This window comes from Cryptomeria japonica, chromosome 5 (assembly GCF_030272615.1).
Source record: "Cryptomeria japonica chromosome 5, Sugi_1.0, whole genome shotgun sequence".
Taxonomy (NCBI): Eukaryota; Viridiplantae; Streptophyta; class Pinopsida; order Cupressales; family Cupressaceae; genus Cryptomeria; species Cryptomeria japonica.
In genome coordinates, this window is record NC_081409.1 from 619,728,773 (window position 1) to 619,748,757 (window position 19,985).

Genomic DNA, 19,985 nt, shown 5'->3' on the forward strand with positions numbered 1-19,985 from the left:
AAGAATTTTCCATGTTCTTTTGTAGTACCCCTCCTCATTTGAACATATTAAACTCATATTTTACTATTGCTTACTTTCAGTGGATACATTACTATGATGTGTTATTCAAAATTATATGACATTATTTCATGCTTTATCTGGATATGAGATGCATAATTTATTTGTAGTATTTCATACTTGTGATTTATGACATTTTGTGGATTATTGCTATGTATGACACTTTACTTTATCTATGCAATGTGAAATTTATATGTTGTGTGTCTGCGAGTGTATTGGATGCAAGGGGACGATTTTCCTTTACTCACTCCGGTGAGATAGGGAACATCGCGATTCTCTTTCATCAGTGTGCATGCCGTGTTTTCTATATTGTATATATGCATGTGTGGTTTGGTGATGCAGGATATTGCAGGTACAAGTGTCGGGTAGGTACGGGGTATCGTCTCCACCTGGTTTCACAGGTTTGAGCATGCCTTATATTTGTCTGATGGAAGTGGAGGAGGTAGTAGTTGACCCTATTTTACCCTGTTACATTCTTGTGAGTGTTGTCAGTTGGTCATCCTGTCAGTTTGTTCGGCCTTCGTATTTTGTCGTTTGACTTTTTATGAGTCTTTGCTTGGGGTTTGCTCAGTTTGTGTCTTTAGTGGATTTAATTAATTAATTAAATTTATGGAGTTATCTCATAGTTGGTATTTTTGAAATTATGTATTTTATGCATTGAGATTTTAAATTTAATTAATTAAAATGAGTTATTAAATTAAGTTGAAAGTTGCATTATATTAGAAATATATCTTATTTAAATTTTAGTGAAAAATAAATTAGATTAATTTCATTTATTGTTCCTAAAATTTAAAAAATAAAAAATAAAAAAATGAATAAAAAAAGAAATAAATGAATAAAAGAATAGATTAGAATTAAAGTATTGCTTTATTTTCTTTTTTCAGAAAATTAATTAATTTGCATAAAAAAAAATAAAAATAAAAAATAAAAAAAAAGAAACGATTATGATTTTTGCTTATTGCATGTTAATTTCTTTGATGAGAATTAGAAAAGAAAATAAAATTGCTTTTATTACTAAAATTAAATATTAAGTTTTTTGGGGGAAAAATATGTGCAACCTAAAATTTTAGGTTAAAAGGGAATATATCTTTTTCTTTTTGGGAATCATGGGAAGAAGGAAGAGATTTTGGGAAGAAAAAAATATATTTTGGAAGCAATATCTTGTTGAAGAAGAAATTATCAGAGGACTGCTGGTAAGAGAGATTGGCTTGGAAACCCTGTTGCAGGACAAAGCTCATCCACGTGAATCTTCCAGGAAAGCTTTACAGGTTGGGTTGCTTTGTCTAGTGTTCTTTTGTCTTCTTTAAATAAAATTAATATAGTTTTTTGAATCTCCAATCTCTGTTGTGGAGATTCTCATGTTTATTGATTATTTCATGTATATTTTAGTTTTGGTATTGTGAAAATCATAGGGGGTTATGCTGGCAAATTTTTGCCAGATTTACCCTCCTCTGTTCCATAAAATGTTTCTCTGTGTATTATGCAATTTTTGCATTCTTCCTGGTTGAAGGAATTTATTAAAATTGGGTGAAGAAATAATTGGATTAGGGAAGATATTTGTGTAAATAAAAATGGAGTACGTGGGGATGCATTGATTTTTATTTATGTTGAAAATCAATCTTTTTATCCGTATGAAATTTAATTTTTAATCCCTGTGAAAATTTGACTTTTAATTTTCTGTGAAAATGGATCTTTATATTTAGTAAAAAAAAATTGATATTTATTTTATATATTCTTTGTTAATATTTTCCTTAATAAAAATAAGGGGGTTTGTGAAATTTTTTATCTATGTATTTAAATCTGGGCATTTATTAAACTTAAGTTTTAAATTTAAAAAAAAAACGGTTTATGGGAGGAGGTCGGTAGTTACTACCGACGGTAGCAGAACTACCGACAGTAGTATCTGCTACCATAAGGTAGTAGTACTACCAACGGTAGTACCTGCTACCCGTCAGTAGCAGTGCTACCATGCGGTAGCACCTGCTACCGACGATAGTACCTGCTACCATAAGGTAGCAGTGCTACCCGCGGTAGTACATGCTACTATAGGGTAGCAAATTAAGTTTCCAAAACACAATAAATATGCTCTTTTTTTTGCGTGCCTCTGGTAATTTTTGTAGAGTTTGGTTTTTTAATTAATTTATGATATATATATATATATATATATAAGTTTTAAAAATTTTGGGTATTATATCATTTAAGTTATTTAATTTTGTACAAATTAATTCATGTTTCAATATATATATATATATATATATATACTGTAATATGAATATAGGTATATGACATATATACGATGAATATATATATTCATATACTTATATTATATTATATATATATATATATATAATTAATTCAAAATTTGGTTATTTCCAGAAAAAGCTTATATTTTTAGATTCTATATTTATTCTTGGAAATACATTAGAAGGTTAATTTTTATGTGCTTAATTTAGCCTTGTTGATCAAATGACAATTCTGCTTTTCTTTTATCAATGAGGTGTATTTTCTGCTTTTCTGAAATAACTGTATTTGCAAGTAATTAATGCTTTTTACTGTTTTAAAAAGATTGCCTGTTATAGGATCTTTAGAATAAAGGGTATTCTCGGGCAAAAGTATTTTTCATTGTAAATTTGATTTGAGTTATTGTCTTGTTACTAAGGTTGTTTTTACCCCTTAGTTAGGTGTCATTGTATAACGCTGTTGATGTGAGTCATTGTGTGTTATGTTTCCAAATGGTCAATCCTGGGTTAGTGATTGTGTATGCTTCACCTATGGTTTGTTAGGATTAGTTATGGCTATCAGTTTCGACATAGAGTTCTCGTAAAGAGACCTTTCTTGTTAGTGTCCTATGAGAGAGTGGCTTTCGAGCGAGGGCCACACCCAAAGTGGATGGCAGGATAACCCTTCGAAAGTCAGTTAAGAAGTGATAACCTAATAATTGATTAGGGGGTGGGTAGCTAAAATATTAACTAAGATAATATGCCTCGCACATGGTTGAGTGCTTGTATAGGCTCAGGATGTGGTGAGAAGGCCTAGAATGGAAAACCTACCACCTTGTCTTCGTGAAATGATTGGTAGGGTCTGCATGATGCTTAGATGGAGCTGGGGGTTTGGGAGAGGTTACCAGGATAACCCAGGATGGGGGCCGAGACCTATGGAGGCCTACCTAGGGTAACCACCTTAAGCCATGCGATGACACTCTCTCCTTAGAGTCATTAGTGTTTGTGAGTTGAGTCACATGGATATTTGCGGAGTTATGTAGTTCTATTGTACTTGTCTTATTTTGCTTGCTTGAGGGTCTTCTACTATCTCCTAGCACAGTGGGGTAGTTCCATTTTGGGATCACATGGTCGGGTGGTAGTGCCACTTCCCATCGAATGTTCTGGATTGTATCCTCAGGGGAGGAAAGGCTTCGCTGGTGTTTTCTTGGTTCGTGGTTCATGTACCAGCTCATGTTTGTGATCATTGTTCAGTTGAGACCTTGTGGTCGTTGTATCAAACATTTATGTAACCTTGGCATTGTAACTTTTGGATACCATGGTATTTTTGGAAGCTATGTATTTATGGATATTGTAATATTATATCAATGGAATGTATGTTAAATTCAGTTGCTTTAATCTTTTGTATATATGATCTATGGGAAAATAAATGCATTGGAATACTTTGATTCTTTCATTATGGAATTTAGATGTATGTGTAGGTTTTATTTTAAGCATTTAATTTTCCTAATTAGATGGACAATTGGATTAACCATGGTGTTAATATAATCAGTGAACTAATCTTCATTGGTAACCCTTAGGAAATCATGTGTTAAGACTTTCGTTGTGTTATTAAATGTGCAATTGTTATAATTAATGCACTTAATCTTATAAAAATCACCCTTTAGTTGCCTAGTTGTGTTGTTTTCCTTTAGGGTTTTTGGCGGGGCATTACATCTCTCCTAATTTGTTCTACTATATCAACCCATCAGATAGTGTACCTTAAAGATGCCATTTTGGAGGTGGCCAATCTTATTATTAGAAGAGAGTACAAGTAGAATTCTTATGCTTTGTGTACTCTATTCTCTATCTATGAATATTTCGATAGGTGTTTTTGTACTAGATCAAAAGATACAAAGTAGACATTAAATTATTATTACCTATAGCCTGACTAGATGTAAATACAATAATTTCAGACATCCTCTTAGAGTATAAGTAAACGTGTTGGAAATTTAAAGTAATATTGAACAAATTTTATATGCTAATGCAAGGCATTTAGGTGAGCTTCTTTCGTATTATTGAAATGATTAGAACAATGTGCATAGAATACCTGTAAGAAGACCCAGGTAAATGTTGGACCATCTCTGCTTAATATATATTTAGTTAGATTGTATATAATTCATTCTGGTTGGGTCTTTTAGAGCAATAGTAGAACATATCACTGAGTGAAAATAAAATCAAAAGTAAGTAGTGTTAGCAAATGATTATATCTCTCAATATAGTGAATATTATATAAAGAAAGGTAAATTATTGATTTTAATTGAGAAAAATAATTGAAAGAGAAATGGATAAGAATGTTTATATTTATCTTATTGTATTTGATTTATGCCTAAATCTATATATAGTAAATGCTACATATTTGTGAGTACTTTCTTTTATAATATTATAGTAGAATAGATGATAGATGAGTTATGTATAATAATTTGAAGACAAGATAGATAATAGTTTGATAAGCTGCATGTATTACTTATTTATTGATTTTTAATAGGCATAAATATGATTATATTAATCAATTGATTTAGAGTTGGACCATTGTAGTATAATTATAGCTTAATTAGTTGAAGAGATGTAATTATTTTACCACAAAGTGAAAGTATATAGTTGGTTAACTATAAGTTAATTGTTACTTTTGCTAAAAAATATAATGAATATTTGATACAGTATTTAAATAATTATATTAATTTGAAATTATAAATATCTAATAATGATAAAATGTGAAATAATTTGTTGGTTTGTAAACTTAAAAGTATTTATCACAAAGTGAAAGTAGATTTTATATTAACCATAAGTTTTGATTAATAAAAGTGGGAGAGGGCTTGTACCTTTTACATAACTGGGAAGAGCTCACAAGAAGTGAAACTACCAAACACCAAAAAGGAGGACACCCCTTTTTTGAGAAACAATGCTAAATAAAAAAGCACCCAACCAACAGGAACAATGGTCCCAAACCCTAAAAAGGATTTCACTCTCAAAATAGAGGGGTTTTAGAGAGTATCCAAAATCGTAACCCTAACAAAAACCCTTGCACTCACTAAAAATTCGAGGAAACTAAAATCCTAACAGGTTTTGAAAGGCATGCCACAACCTTAAAGGAACACCTAGACAATCATTCAAAACATAAAACAAACTCAAATGGACTAGCCCAAACATGCTCAGAAGCACCTCAATAACCCACCTGACAATGAAAATCCTAGAAAGAAGGATAACTTGGGAAGAAACTCCATTAAAAAACCCAAAGAAACAAAGATCTTGAAACCTACCATAGGTATGAGATCCAAAGAGAAATCCATAAGGGCACAAACAATGAGGAGAGCAAGGAGTGAAAGTAGAAGTCCTCCATGATAAAAACACCCTCTATAAGTAATAAGGATCCAACTTTGTATTAGAAACACAATAAATAGAGCGCTCTTTGGTTAGGCACATATAGGGTAGCCAACCCCCAACATCCATCCCAGGTCCAACCACCACAACACAAGGAAGCTTGCTACCAAATAAAATTGCCTCTTCACAAAGAACAAAGGCAACACCCCACCAGCTCACATCTTTAGAATAAGCCTTTAACACAACACCTTCATGACCAACCACCAAAGGGTTACTAGAAGTAGAAAGGAAACAAACACTTTCATTCCCCCCACCAAACAGGATAGGAGAAGTGAAAGAAATCCATACAAAGAGAAAAAAGAAGATGACCTCCCAAAGAATCCCCATGTATTGAAAGACTCCACCATCCAAAGCAAGAAGACCCCCTCCATAGGAGAAAAAGCTTAAAAGAGAGGAAACCATGATGTAGAGAAGCAGTATCTAGAAGCAAATGAAGAGATCCACAAGTGACCATGCAGAAACAATAGCCCAACATGAACACTACTAAAAATCAAACTTTCCCAACCATGGCATTCAAGGAATGCGATGGGAAATCCACATAAACGACAAATGCATCCATACCAATGGGAAACACAAGAGAAATTGACTAATCAATTAGGGAAAAACACGTCTAAAGTAAATAAATTGATTAATAAATTGAAAACATTTGAACTTGAGCATCATAAATCCCTTGCCACTAGACTAGAAACACTAGCTAGTGGTGCCACAGCTGTTTCCACACAAATTACAAAATGGGAAAACTTTAGGGATATATGTCATTAATAATATGCTGATGGGTTATCATATGAGGGAGTGAAAAACAAAAATATTAGTAAACAACAAATATGTGCCCTTTTTCTTGATTCTAAAAATAGTGTCATTACCTCTTAATGCAAAGAGGTTTCCCATACATTGGTGTACCAATGTGTAGATGAAGAATCTTTTTTAGCAGAGGTGGTGGATGGTCTTTGATGGTCCACCTTGTAATAATTATGAGGTGCCATTGTATTTTTTGAGAAAAGTATACTATGATTTTTCCCTCAATGTGAGGCCAAACTATTTTGACATGAGAGAGGTCCATGGTAGAGGTGGAAGCTCTACCCAAGATAGACCTGGAGCCCATAGGCAAGTAGCCCCAGAGAGTCATCGCCCCCTAGCACCCAAAACCAAGGTGCATTAGGTTGTCCTAGTAGAGATGAAAGATTCAATGGAGATACAGACTCTTCAAGCAGCCACAACATTGACTGGTGCCATCATCCAACATGGGACGTCATTAGCACACCCTATTGTATTGGTTGATGAGCCATTAGTTTCTTGAGGATGTGTTTAGGGATGGATGACATGGCCTCTGTAGATGGATCCACATCTCATTTGTGCATGATTTGTGGGAGTAGATGTCAGGCTCGCATGGCTGAGGATTTGGTGCTTACAAAGGAGTTGATGGACACGGTGTTTGCCCATGAACAAGAGACACAGGTGTGTTTATTTGAATTCATAAAATTTTATTTATCAATCACTTTAAATTTTTAATTACATAAATGAATTTTTATTTATACATCAAATTAAATTGAGACAAATAATATGCATTTCAGGATGCAACAACGATATCTCATACTCCTCTTGTAGTTGCTACAACACCAACTTCGATGCCTAAGTATAAATTTGGTAACATGTTGAAATAGAATAGTACACTTTGAATTCAAAAAAATTACAAGATATACTAACTATCTTTAATGGTTGGTCCAATTTTTGGTTTATAGGTGTTGACTAGGGACCAAATGTCCCAGATTGATAACATCACACTCTCAACTATCAATTTTGGCCTACAAGGCTATACATTATCATATTTTGTACAACCTTTTTTATGTATTATTTTGATGGAATATGGAAGTCATTTCATTTTAGGTTTTTTAAATTATGTTTAATATATTATCTGTACTAATATCTCATGTTAATTTTGTTTATTTAGGGTACCCCCTCCGCATCTAGGCCTCGTCCTAAGAAAAAGAACTCCTGAAAGATGCCAAAATGTGGGAAGAAGGTAATTGAACACATTTTTAGTTGTAAAATTGTTTGAAAATGTTGAAATCAAGTCTTAGTTGGGGTTTGTAGATTGATTAGTGTTTTTTTGTCTATCTTACATGTACAATAGCCATTGAGCTATGTGGATTTGTTGAATGCACCTGATTCACCCATGGATCAAGAGAGGACAGAGGTATGTATCTCTAACTTATTTTATTGATTTCATGATTATATGCACGTGTACATGTGAACTTGTGATAAATTATAATCTTATATTTTTTTCATATAGGAAATATCCATAGCTTCTTCATCAATGGCAAGCCCTCCTCTATGCACTGGAGAAGCATCTCAAGATCCGGTACACTTTTGTTTGATATATTACATTAATTAGTTTTAACCTAAAATACTTATCATTATATTAATTGTATTTAATTTTTTATCATATTTTGTATAGGTAATAGAGACAATTCCTCCATCGATGGTGAGACATCCTTAGTCCATTGGAGAAGCATCTTAGGCACCGGTACACCATTGTTCTCTATATTATAGATTTTTAGTGTTTTTGATGTATTTATGTTAGTACATTGTATTAATTGTACATTTAAACTACAATAGACCCTTTCACGGTTCAGCCATAACATGGATCCTTTTAAGTTTGTCTTCAAGCAAACTCCTAAGAGTGAAAAGGAGAGGAGAGCAAAGACATTAGCTTCGAGATCAGCCGATGAGGTTGTTGGCAATTGACACTCAATTGATTGGTTTCACCATGTTATCATTGATGGCAACATGGTATCTTGTTTCAGCTTCATGTTTTGGTTCGGTTGTGTACCGACAGGCACTTCACCGACACCGACAAGATAGAAAGATTTCTTTGGTTACCGGCAATGCAGGCCAACATGGTTTAAAATAGGATTATCTAGATTGGAGGCCGACATCTCTTGGATCCGACATCGACAATTTTTTTTGTTATCTAGCCGACATGTAATTTGATATTGTAATAATCTTTGTAAGCCAACATAAGGCATGATATGTTGTATAGGGTATATAGGTCAGTTGGATTAGATCATTTTTTATATAGATATGTGGATGTGATATGATGTGAAATACATTAGAGAGATCATGTATGTAAGGATATTTTTGTAAGGGTTATTGCGGTAAAGGGATTAGGGTTTCAGACCAGAATAGATAGAGCTTAAACCAGAACTATATTTTGGCATTGAAGATGATATCTTAGTAGTTCAATACTTCTCCATATTGCAGTATGGATTTATATGTAGTCAGTGAGGATACTTTTATGATTGAGAAGTGTGCTCTAGGTTGTAAGGCTTATTGCAAGTGCAGGCCCCTTATATTTTGTAATATCTCTTCATATGGCCAGTGGATTGATATTGTGGGTCACAAATCCCACCATGGTTTTTCCTCTTTGAGGTTTTCCACATATAATTTTGTGTGTTATGATTCTTATTTATGTGATTGTCTTATTGGTTGCTTTACTTATTTCAATTATATATGTACCGGTATATGAGTTGGTGTATGCATGTTTTAATAAGGCTAAAATTGATCATTCTAGTATAACACTTATTCATTCCCCCCCCTCTCAGTGTTATTGGATTTGGTAGAATGATCATCAAGTATAAGGTAACTCAGTCAAATCGACTGAATTCTGTTTCCAGTTCCTATATTTTCACAACATATAAGACGATGAGAGAAAATGAGAAATTGGATCTATGTGGTTGGATGTTAGATGAATTGTTAATAAACCCAGGAAAGATTAAAGATTAAAAGAAAGGACCTTTCCAGTATGACAACATAATTGTCTATTTTATGTTTTTTTCCTTGAATCACACTCCCGGTTTTGGGAAGAGGCAATGGGCATTTGATATCCCAATAGGGAGACAATTGAAATAGTCAATTGCTACTTTAGGCAGTCAGAGAGATGATAAAGTATGGGGATATTTTAAGGGATTCCAAAAATCTATGAAGTCTAGGTAAAGGGTTCCTAAGCATATTGTTGAAAAATACTCAACAGACATATGCTTCATGGTAAAGAAGGATGAAACACTTATGGAAGAAGTAAAGCCCTAAAATATTTGGATTGAGGAAATGGGCTATGAAGTGGATGCACAAATCCTTGAGGCTTATGCAAAAACATTGATTGATGCACTTGTTGATGAGGCAAAGAAGCCCTATGGTACTGCAAAGAAAAAATCACAAGAGGTTGAAACAAAGTTCAACTAGAAGAAGAGAGAGAAGCAGGAAGGAAAGGCTAGAAAATTTGTTGAGAAGGTTTCACAGGACATTAAAGAATTAATTGATTTTGTCCCAGAGAAAGGCAAGAAGAGGAAGAATCCAGAAGTACACATTGAGCTTGTTACAACTGAGTCTAAATTTGAGGATGACACACCCCTGACATTCAAGAGGGTTGTAAGGAAGAAATCAGAGGAAACAAATGTAGAAGCCAAAAACCAATCGGTTAGGAAGGTTACATTCAAAATACCGGCACAAAAGCAAGCACCAAAAGTAACCACTTCAGCTCCATCTGATATTGCAAGAAGGAAGAAGAAGAATGACATTGATGCAACTATTCAATATGGTAATGTAACTATCATACCACCAAAAACTTGTGCAGAGATAGTAGATGAAATCACTAAGGATGGCATGTAAAGAATCTATAGTTTTATTATGAACATCTAGAGGATGCTAAACAAAGAGAGCTAGAGGAAGCAGTATTATTGTAGGATTTTGCCAAGATCAAGGGCACAATGAAAAGCATAAAAAGAGAGACAATAGAATGACAAGAACAAACTGTATTCTCATCAATATGCAAATGATCAACTGGATTAACCAATACAATGAATATAGGCCTTCTTATATAGGCAAGGCCATATGGATGTATGAGCACACAAATATGACATGTGGCTCAATGAGAAACAAGGGTAGGTAATAAATACTAGGGGTAGGTAGGAGAAATAATATAATATTCCACAAGAGGTGGATGACCCACCGAATGTGGAGTGTAATAGCAAAATAAGACCACAAAAGGTGGAATTTCTCCTACAAGCTCTATCCCTATGTGCACACTTCCCTAAGTGTCTCAAATCCAAACTACAAAGAGATGCATTATCCTAAGTTAACTTAAGTAAAGTGTAATAATATCCAAAATGAATATTTATTTACACCAACACCCCCCCTTAAGTGCAACTTAGGGGATTGAAGACTCAAGTCAACAATGCAAGATGGGTCCCGGCTACTAGGCCATGATAGGTACCCATGTACAATATGCAAATGCAAGCAAAACTATGCAATGCAATCTCTCACAAATGGAGAAAGGGAGAAAACCCAGTGGGAAAAAAATCCCCCCCAAAAGAGAGATGAATGTACAAAAGACTCTCAAAGAAGAAGGACAAAACTTCAAAGAGGAAAAAGTCCCCCCCATAAGAGAGGAAGGAGAAGTCAGCCGACCCCCCTAATGACACATCCCACACCCCCAAGAGAGCTCACAACTACTGGAACTTACTCTCGGTGAAAGGTTTGGTGAATATGTCAGCAACCTGCTCTGTTGTAGGACAATACTGTAAATCAATGACCTGCTCCTGAATGAGCTCTCGGATATAGTGCATATGAATCTCGATGTGTTTGGTCCACTAGTGCTAGACCGGGTTCTTCGAGATTGCAATAGCACTCTGATTGTCACAATGTAGAACTGTCGGTCATGGAGTGGTGAATCCAAACTCAGTGAGAATCTGTTGGAGCCAAATGGTCTCTATCACTGCTTTAACAGCGCCTCGATACTCAGCCTCAGTCGAAGAGAGAGTAATAGCATGTTGCTTCTTGCTCTGCCAACAAATGGGGCCTGAACCAAGGTGAAAACTATAACCAGAAGTAGACTTACGGTCATCAAGATCGCCAGCCCAATCGGAGTCTGTGTAACCAACCAAGCGAAGTCCTGTGCCTGCTGCATAGTGAATCCCATAGTGATGTGTACCCTAAATGTAATGAAGGATGCGTTTGGCGGCTTTCCAATGAAGCTCATGTGGTTCCTACATGAAGCAGGAAACCATGCCAATTGCAAATGAAATATCAGGGCGTGTATGAGTCAAGTAGATGAGACTACCCACAAGCTGACGATACAAAGTGGCATCAACTGGTGGAGAAGAACATTGAGCCTCAAGCTTGACTCCTGAAAGAAAGGGAGTCGGGGTAGGCTTACAATCAGCCATATGAAAGCGTGCAAGTAGATCAAGAGCATACTTGGGTTGCGATAGTGTAATCCTAGAAGGTCACTGTGAAATCTCTATCCTGAGAAAGTAGTGCAAAAGACCCAAATCAATCATAGCAAATCTGTCATGCAAAGTAGATTTGACCTTGCTAATGATGGATGAAGTAATCCCTGTAGTGATCAAGTCATCAACATAGAGCACAAGTATCAAGTAAGAGTCATCCTGTCGCAAAATGTAGACATTCGAATCGGAATGACACCTGGTGAAACCTGCGGAGAGAAGAAAGGAATCCATCTTGGCGTACCAAGCCCTGGGGGCTTGCTTAAGGCCATAGAGAGATTTCCTTAGTCTGCAAACCAAGGAAGTATCCTGGATGAAACCCTGTGGCTGCTCCATATAAATCTCCTCATCAAGGTCACCATGAAGAAAAGCACTCTTCACATCCATCTGATGTACAACCCAACTATGAGCTGCAGTAATAGCAAGTGTCAAACGAATGGAGTTCATCTTGGCTATGGGTGCAAAGGTCTCATTATAGTCAACACTTGCAACCTAAGAGAAACCTTTCGCAACAAGCCGAGCCTTATACTTATCCACACTACCATCCATTGCAAACTTGGTCCAATATATCCACTTACATCAAACCATCTTTCTCCCCTTAGGGAGATGGACTAAATCCCATGTGTTGTTCCTCATCAAGGAACTATACTCTTCCTCCATAGCTTGGTCCCACTTAGGAACCCCTGATGCTTCCCTAAATGTCTATGGATCTGAAATGGTAGCAATGAATGCATGTGGTAGATCTTGATGCTATGATCGAGTTGTCCATGTATCTGAAGGATCCCCAACAAGAGAACCCGCAGACTCAAGTGTCTGTCGAGCCCAACAAGGTTGAGGTGGAGGTGGAGAACAAGGCTCCTCAACTGCAAGTGGACCCTGCGGAGGTGTAACCCTACGAATCGGAGTTGAAGGAGTCTCATCAACTAAATCACTAACATCACTATCCACAATGGAGGAAGGTGGAGGAGGTAGAGAGGCTAAGCTAGGAGAGCTTTCCTCAAAGTGAACACTCCTCTCAATGAACACCTCATGTGTCTCTGGATCCATCAATCTGTATGCCTTAACACCCTCAAGATATCTAACAAATATGCAAGGCCGACTCTGCGGTTCCAATGCCTTGCATTTCTGTGGAGGTATGCGAGCCCATGCTGGACACCCAAAGACTCTGAAATGTCTCACAATCAGTTTCCTACCATCCCAAGCTTCAAAAGGAGTAATACCTTGCAAAGCTTTGTGAGGAACCCGATTCTGGATGTGTGTGGCACAACTGATAGCCTCTGCCCAAAAAGCAGGATCAAGAGAACGTGCATGTATCATACAGCTAGCCATTTCTTTGAGAGTTCTATTCTTGTGTTCTGCAACCCCATTATGCTATGGAGTGTATGCAATAGAATGCTAAAGATCAATTCCCTCAAATGTACAAAAATCCTCAAGTCTTTTGTTCACATATTCCCTTCCATTATCTGTGCGAAGAATCTTGACCACTTTCCCTGATTGCTTCTCCACACGAGTCTTGAAGTCCTGAAATCTATCAAATACTTCGCTCTTATGAATAAGAAAGTAGACCCAAGTGAAGTGGGAGTAGTCATCAATGAAGGTGAGAACATAGCGGGCCTTACTAAATGAAGGTGCTGGAAATGGACCTGCTACATCGCTGTGAACAAGTTGAAGAACTTCCAAAGCTCTCCAAACTTTCCCCTTATCAAACTTCTCTTCAGGATGCTTGCCCATGGAACAACCTAAACATACACCCTCTGAAAAACTGATTCGAGGTAGACCTGTGACCATGTCTTTAGTGCTGAGCTGCTAAAGATAGCGGTAGTTGAGGTGACCAAACCACTCATGCCATAGCTTACTTTTTGAATTTGAATGAGTATGCAAGGCCCTAGAAGGTGAACTTGGTACAAAGTGGGAGAATGAATAAAGCCTTGAGTTGTCATTGACTTGTCCCACTGCTATCAAGGCATCATTATCAAGTTCCTTGACCACAATGGAATCTGGTGTAAACTCAACCTTTTTCCCATTCCCATAGTGAGTGATTTGGTAGATGGAGAGAAGGTTGGTAGACAAGTTAGGAACATAGAGAACATTCTCAAATGTTCCATCATCCATGTCAACTGAACCTTTCCCTTCAACCTCTACTTGTGTATCATCACCTATGTAAATGTGAGGTACCTTAGATGGCTCCAATGAAGAAAATTGCTCCTTTGTAGAACCCATCTGATATGAGGCACCTGAGTCAAGTATCCATTGCTATGAAGAACTTGTTGTAGCCACAAATGCTTGCCCTTTTCCCTTAGACTGTGAGGAAGAGGAAGGAGATGAATCCTTCTTTGTGTAGGCGGATGGCAAGTTGATGTTGTTTTTCTTGAGAAGATTAGTTAGCTCATCAACTTGCTTTGCATGGCATCGATGCTCATCATGACCATACTTCTTGCAATATGCACAAGTTGGTTTATCCTTCTTAGGTGGTGTCCCCTTCTTGGAAGAGGATGTAAAATCGCCTTGTGATGGAGAGGATGATTGTCCTTTTTCCTGGTGTGGCTTAGACATAGAGTGCTTCTTCTTCTTGTTGGAATCTTTGCCTTGACTTCCTTGATTCCCTTGATTTGCCACCAAAGCCTTGGACTTTGAAGACTTGAGAAGCCCAATGTTCAACAACTTAGATTGTTCCAATATCAACATTTCTGTGAAAGAATCAAATGAAGGCATAACATAGGAACTCCCCACTGTCAAACGATGAGTTTGGAAGCTAGACACAAATGCTGCATATTCTGGTGCAAGCTTATCCAACAAGTTGAATATCAACTGAGCATCCTTTTTGTCAATTCCACAATCCTTAAGCTTTGCTCTTAGCTCATTTGCTTTGGTAACATAATCTTGGATTGTATCAAAACTCTTGGGATCCAAGTTGGTGAGTTCATTGTCAATCTGATAGCCTCTGATTTCATCAAGTTGACCATACAATTTCTGAAACATATCCCAAGCCTCTTTGATTGTTTTACACTTCTCAATGTGGAAAATGAGGTCATCTGATACATACTTGCGCAAAGTTCCAAGAGCCATGCAATTCTTTGTGAGCCATTCTAATTGAGCATTTGGATTAGCCTTAGAATCAGGTGGTGTTGTTATTGTTCCATCTATGTAATGTGTGAGACCCTTTTCCTTTAATTTACTCCATACTTTAATTTTCCATGATGCATAATTATGTGGAGTTAAAGGTGGAAATTTATGAGGACTCATTGCAAAAAAAAATAGAAAGAGCACAAAGAGAGGCACAATCACACAAGACACCCCCCCAAATTCACTCAATCAAAGAACCCCCCCCAAAAGTGATGATTTGACACTTTATACTTAGTGCATATACAATGGGCCACTTGCAAAAATGGCAAAGTGGACTTCTGATTAAAATTTTACAACTACCTCAATAAGGCCAAAAGAGACTCAAACTGATAATGCAAGAGGTCTAAACTAAGATCCAAGCACTTTACAAGTACCTAATAGGCCAAATACGACCAATATCTAAAAGTACAATGTCCATTCAAAATCTCTGAAATCTAATTATAGATTATGAAAGTAGACGAAAAAACATGCACGTTTTAAAAAAATGGCACCTGAAAAGGAGGTCATATGAGCTCAAACGAGGCCCTTGAAGTTGCAGAATTGAGGATTGGATAGGTACAGCTGAGAGAATCCAAAAATTCTAAAAAACTTATGTACCAAAATTATAAAATAACCATACCACTACGAATATCATGAAATTTTAGCCCATTTCAAAAAAAATTGCACCAAAAAAGGAGCAAAAATGAGCAAGATATGGCCTTTCAAAGTTGGACTGCAAAACTGAAAAGCTCAATGGAGAGGGGGTCAAAATTTTCAAAAATATGTTGATGTAGCACTGATGTCAGCAATTCACTGGCTTAAATTTGACGGTCGTATGATCATCATGCAAACTTCACCTCCCTACTGACTGGGCGTCTGTACCGTACAGACTGATGACTGGGTGCGGTGACTGTGCAGCTGACTGTGTGTACGGTTGGCTGACGTGGCGCGGTGACTGTGTGTACGGACTGTAGACTGCGGGCCAGTGGCAGTCTGCCACATGGTAGGTGCAGATTCCATCAGTTTTGTAGTCGCTGACGGAGAGAAGGCGTCGTCGGAGAAGGATATTCCGACGGGCCAAGAGCCGAGGTCGTCGGAGGTGGAGGGAGCTGCCGGAGAGCCGGAGGTGGAGGGAGTTGTCGGAGAGTGTGGGCGGCGGCTGGCGGGGTCCAGGTGGCACGGTAGCTGGGCGGCGCGGGTCTCGACGGCACGGGTCACGGTGGTGGCGGGTACACGCCGGTGGCTCCGACAGCGCAGGTACGACCTGCAACACCTGCAGCACACGCAGGGTACGGGGGGGTCTGCGGAGCCCCAAAACAACCAAAGAATTTATTTATTTATTTATTTATTTTTATTCGCCTTTTTTTTTTCAAATTTTTTCAAAAAAAAATTTGATCGCCCTTTTTTCCAAAAATTTTCCTTTTTTTTTTTTCTAAAAAAAAGTTTCGAAAATAGCCAAAATGGGGAAAAAAAATTTCTCACCAAAACAGGTCGACTTTATAGTCGAAATTTATGGAAATGGCCTCCTGGATTCAACGGTGATGTCCACATCGTTGTACGACACCCCCAAAAAATGAAGATCCCCAAATCCGAAAATAGAAGCCTCCAAAATGTCTCCAAAAAACTAATCAATGAAGCCCCAATAGCTCTAATACCATGTAGGATTTTGCCAAGATCAAGGGCACAATGAAAAGCATAAAAAGAGAGACAATAGAATGACAAGAACAAACTGTATTCTCATCAATATGCAAATGATCAACTGGATTAACCAATATAATGAATATAGGCTTGCTTATATAGGCAAGGCCATATGGATGTATGAGCACACAAATATGACATGTGGCTCAATGAGAAACAAGGGTAGATAAGAACTATTAGGGGTAGGTAGGAGAAATAATATAATATTCCACAAGAGGTGTATGACCCACCGAATGTGGAGTGTAACAGCAAAATAAGACCACAAAAGGTGGAATTTCTCCTACAAGCTCTATCCCTATGTGCACACTTCCCTAAGTGTCTCAAATCCAAACTACGAAGAGATGCATTAGCCTAAGTTAACTTAAGTAAAGTGTAATAATATCCAAAATGAATATTTATTTACACCAACAATTATTATATCTGGATATTTATAAGAAAGTCTTAATAGAAATTGAAAACCAAATACCAACAGAATTATATAATATGTTACATGCTAGAAGATTGTCACTAATGCAAGAAGATAAGCATAATTAAATTCAAGAGTTGTTATTTGTCTGTGTTACTATTGTTCTAGAGGAAATGGAAAGGACACTTGAGGTGGCACATAGAAAAGTCTTTAATAGCAAACATAGAATAACCAGTCCGATGTTAGGAAGGGTAAATGAGATAATAAAGGAGACTCAAAAGGCATGGGTTAAGTTCTTTAGAGAGAACAAAGGTTTCTTTACTTCACCGGAATCAAAGACAGACACTGCAGACTCCTTGATTGAAGGAAAAGGAAAATGGATTATGGGTACTTCATCCTCAATTTTCAAGAACATTAAGATAGTGGAAATCAAGCCCCCGGTAGATACAAATGTACAAACAAATGTTAAGATATTGGCTAATACTAAGAGTGAAAAGATTTATATTATACAGGACACTAATATTGAGGATAAAAGTCCTCCGGATACAAATGTATAGGTTGAGGTTACAGCTCCTACAGAGGAACTCGTAGTAACAGAGACTACACCAAGTGGCAAAGCCACCAGTGCAAGTGAGGAAGCTATACAGGATAAATCATCAGAGGAGAAGAAAGGGGAATCCGGTAGGGAACCGGTAGTAGGTCCACCATTGTTGTCAATTGACACCTCACAGGTTGTAGAGAAAAACATAACCAAGATGATTCCTACTGAACTCATGATGATGGCTTCACATAAATTAATGAAGGAGGGATCTACAGATAAAGAGATTATTGATCATTCAATTACTGTTTTACACAAACTAGTCCCAGAGTGCAAGATTTACAATGAAGTGAGCCCATCTAGTAAGCTAAAGATAATTATCGAGAACATTTCAAAGGATTTTCAATCCTTGTAGCAGATCTCAAACCGACAAGCACTAGAGAGATTCACATAGGCTAAAAGAGTTGCATTTGATTAGGTGATTGAATCTGTAAAGAAGAAGATTGATGAAAAGTTGAAACTAGTAGATAATTCTTTGAAGTAGTGTACAAATATTTATAGGGTATGTTGTAACACAGATATACTTTCAGCTAATGTGGATAAAAGAATAAAAGAGTTTCAAGAGAAAATTGCAAATATTGCTAATTCTTTTGATGGATTGACTTCATTGACTACATCCATTGATGGTTAGATTTTGATTTTGGAAGCCCAAATTTTTATTCTTGAGAAAGAAAAAGACAAAATAATAAGAAGAGATAAAAGTTTGAGAGGTGTTGTTCACCAAAACTGGTTAACCCAAGTACAACTACAATTGATCTATGAAATAGCCAATTCAATCTATGAAGAACCTCATGACTTGGATAACATAACAAGGATCTAAATTCTTCTACTCTTTAGGCTCTACAAAACCTAGGTGGGTGTACCTTTGATGCATTGAATAAGACCCATTACACACAAAACAACATCAACAAAAAGAAAATGAATCTCAAAAGGTATAAAAACAAGGAGGGTACTCTAGATTGGCTAGATCTACACTTACAACTCAACAATGTTTGAATCATGAGATGGATGGAATACTACCACAGAACAAGAAGCAAAAGATGTTCTGATTTTTTATTTTAAAAGTGTTGCAAGTAACCTCTAGTTGTAATGGACCAATGCCTTAACCTGGGCATGGAGTCAAATATATAACATTATAAGAGAACCTAGTTGCAAATATGGTTTACCAAAATATCCCTACATTAATGCCTGACATTAATACATTCTACATTCATTCATAGAACCATGCATAATCCAAACAATGATTCAGTTCCACAATTTCTGCTACAAGAATTTAAATCCTTTCTGTAAAAGATTCCTAATTAGAACAAGAATTTCACTCCCCCTTGGAGAGGAAAAACTTAAAATCCCTTGAAAATTGAATTATATTGAAACTAACAATAAATGCCTGAAGACAATTCTATGGCACTTTACACCTACCTTGCACATGTATGACCTGCAACTAAACCAATTACAATCTTATGCAAAATACCCACATACAGAACTAAAACTCTGAAAACATTATTGAACTAGAAAATTCATTGCAAATTTGGAACTTACAATTTCGGATTTCTCCCTTGGAAAAAATCTCTAAAAAATGGAACCCTTACAATTGAGAAGAAATGGGAATATGAAGGAGGGGGGAAAAGACCAAAATACATCAGAACGTGCCAAGTGTCCCTTTTTTCCTAACTGCAAAAATATCTCCTCTTCTTCCCATAAAAACTTCTCTCAAAATATCTCATATTTGTTGAAACTAACTATATGACTGGATTCCTCATCCTGAGAGCTTTCCGATGATATGTAATACTTTATATTTCGAGCAAAAAATAACCCCTACGCGAATTAATCTCTCAATGTGCACCATCATTTAAATTTTTCAATTTTACACTATAGTCTAAACTATACAATTTAACTTTGATTTTTCACCATTTTTGGACTTGCGCCCTGCCACGTGGCATCTTGTGATTCGTCAGGAGGGTCCACTGATTGCCACTTGGGATGAAACCTCATCTTTTTGCCACTTGTCGGCCACCTCATGCCACCTATCTGCCTCATCACTACCACCTCAGCGAAACCCGCTAGCTCACCTGCCAGCTCATCTTTCGCTATTTCACAATGGGTAACTAGCAAGCATCTTCACTTCGCAAAACAATGTGCATTGTCCAATCTTTCTCAACTTGCAAGCTCTTTAACCTTTCACTACTTCACGATGGGTAACTAGT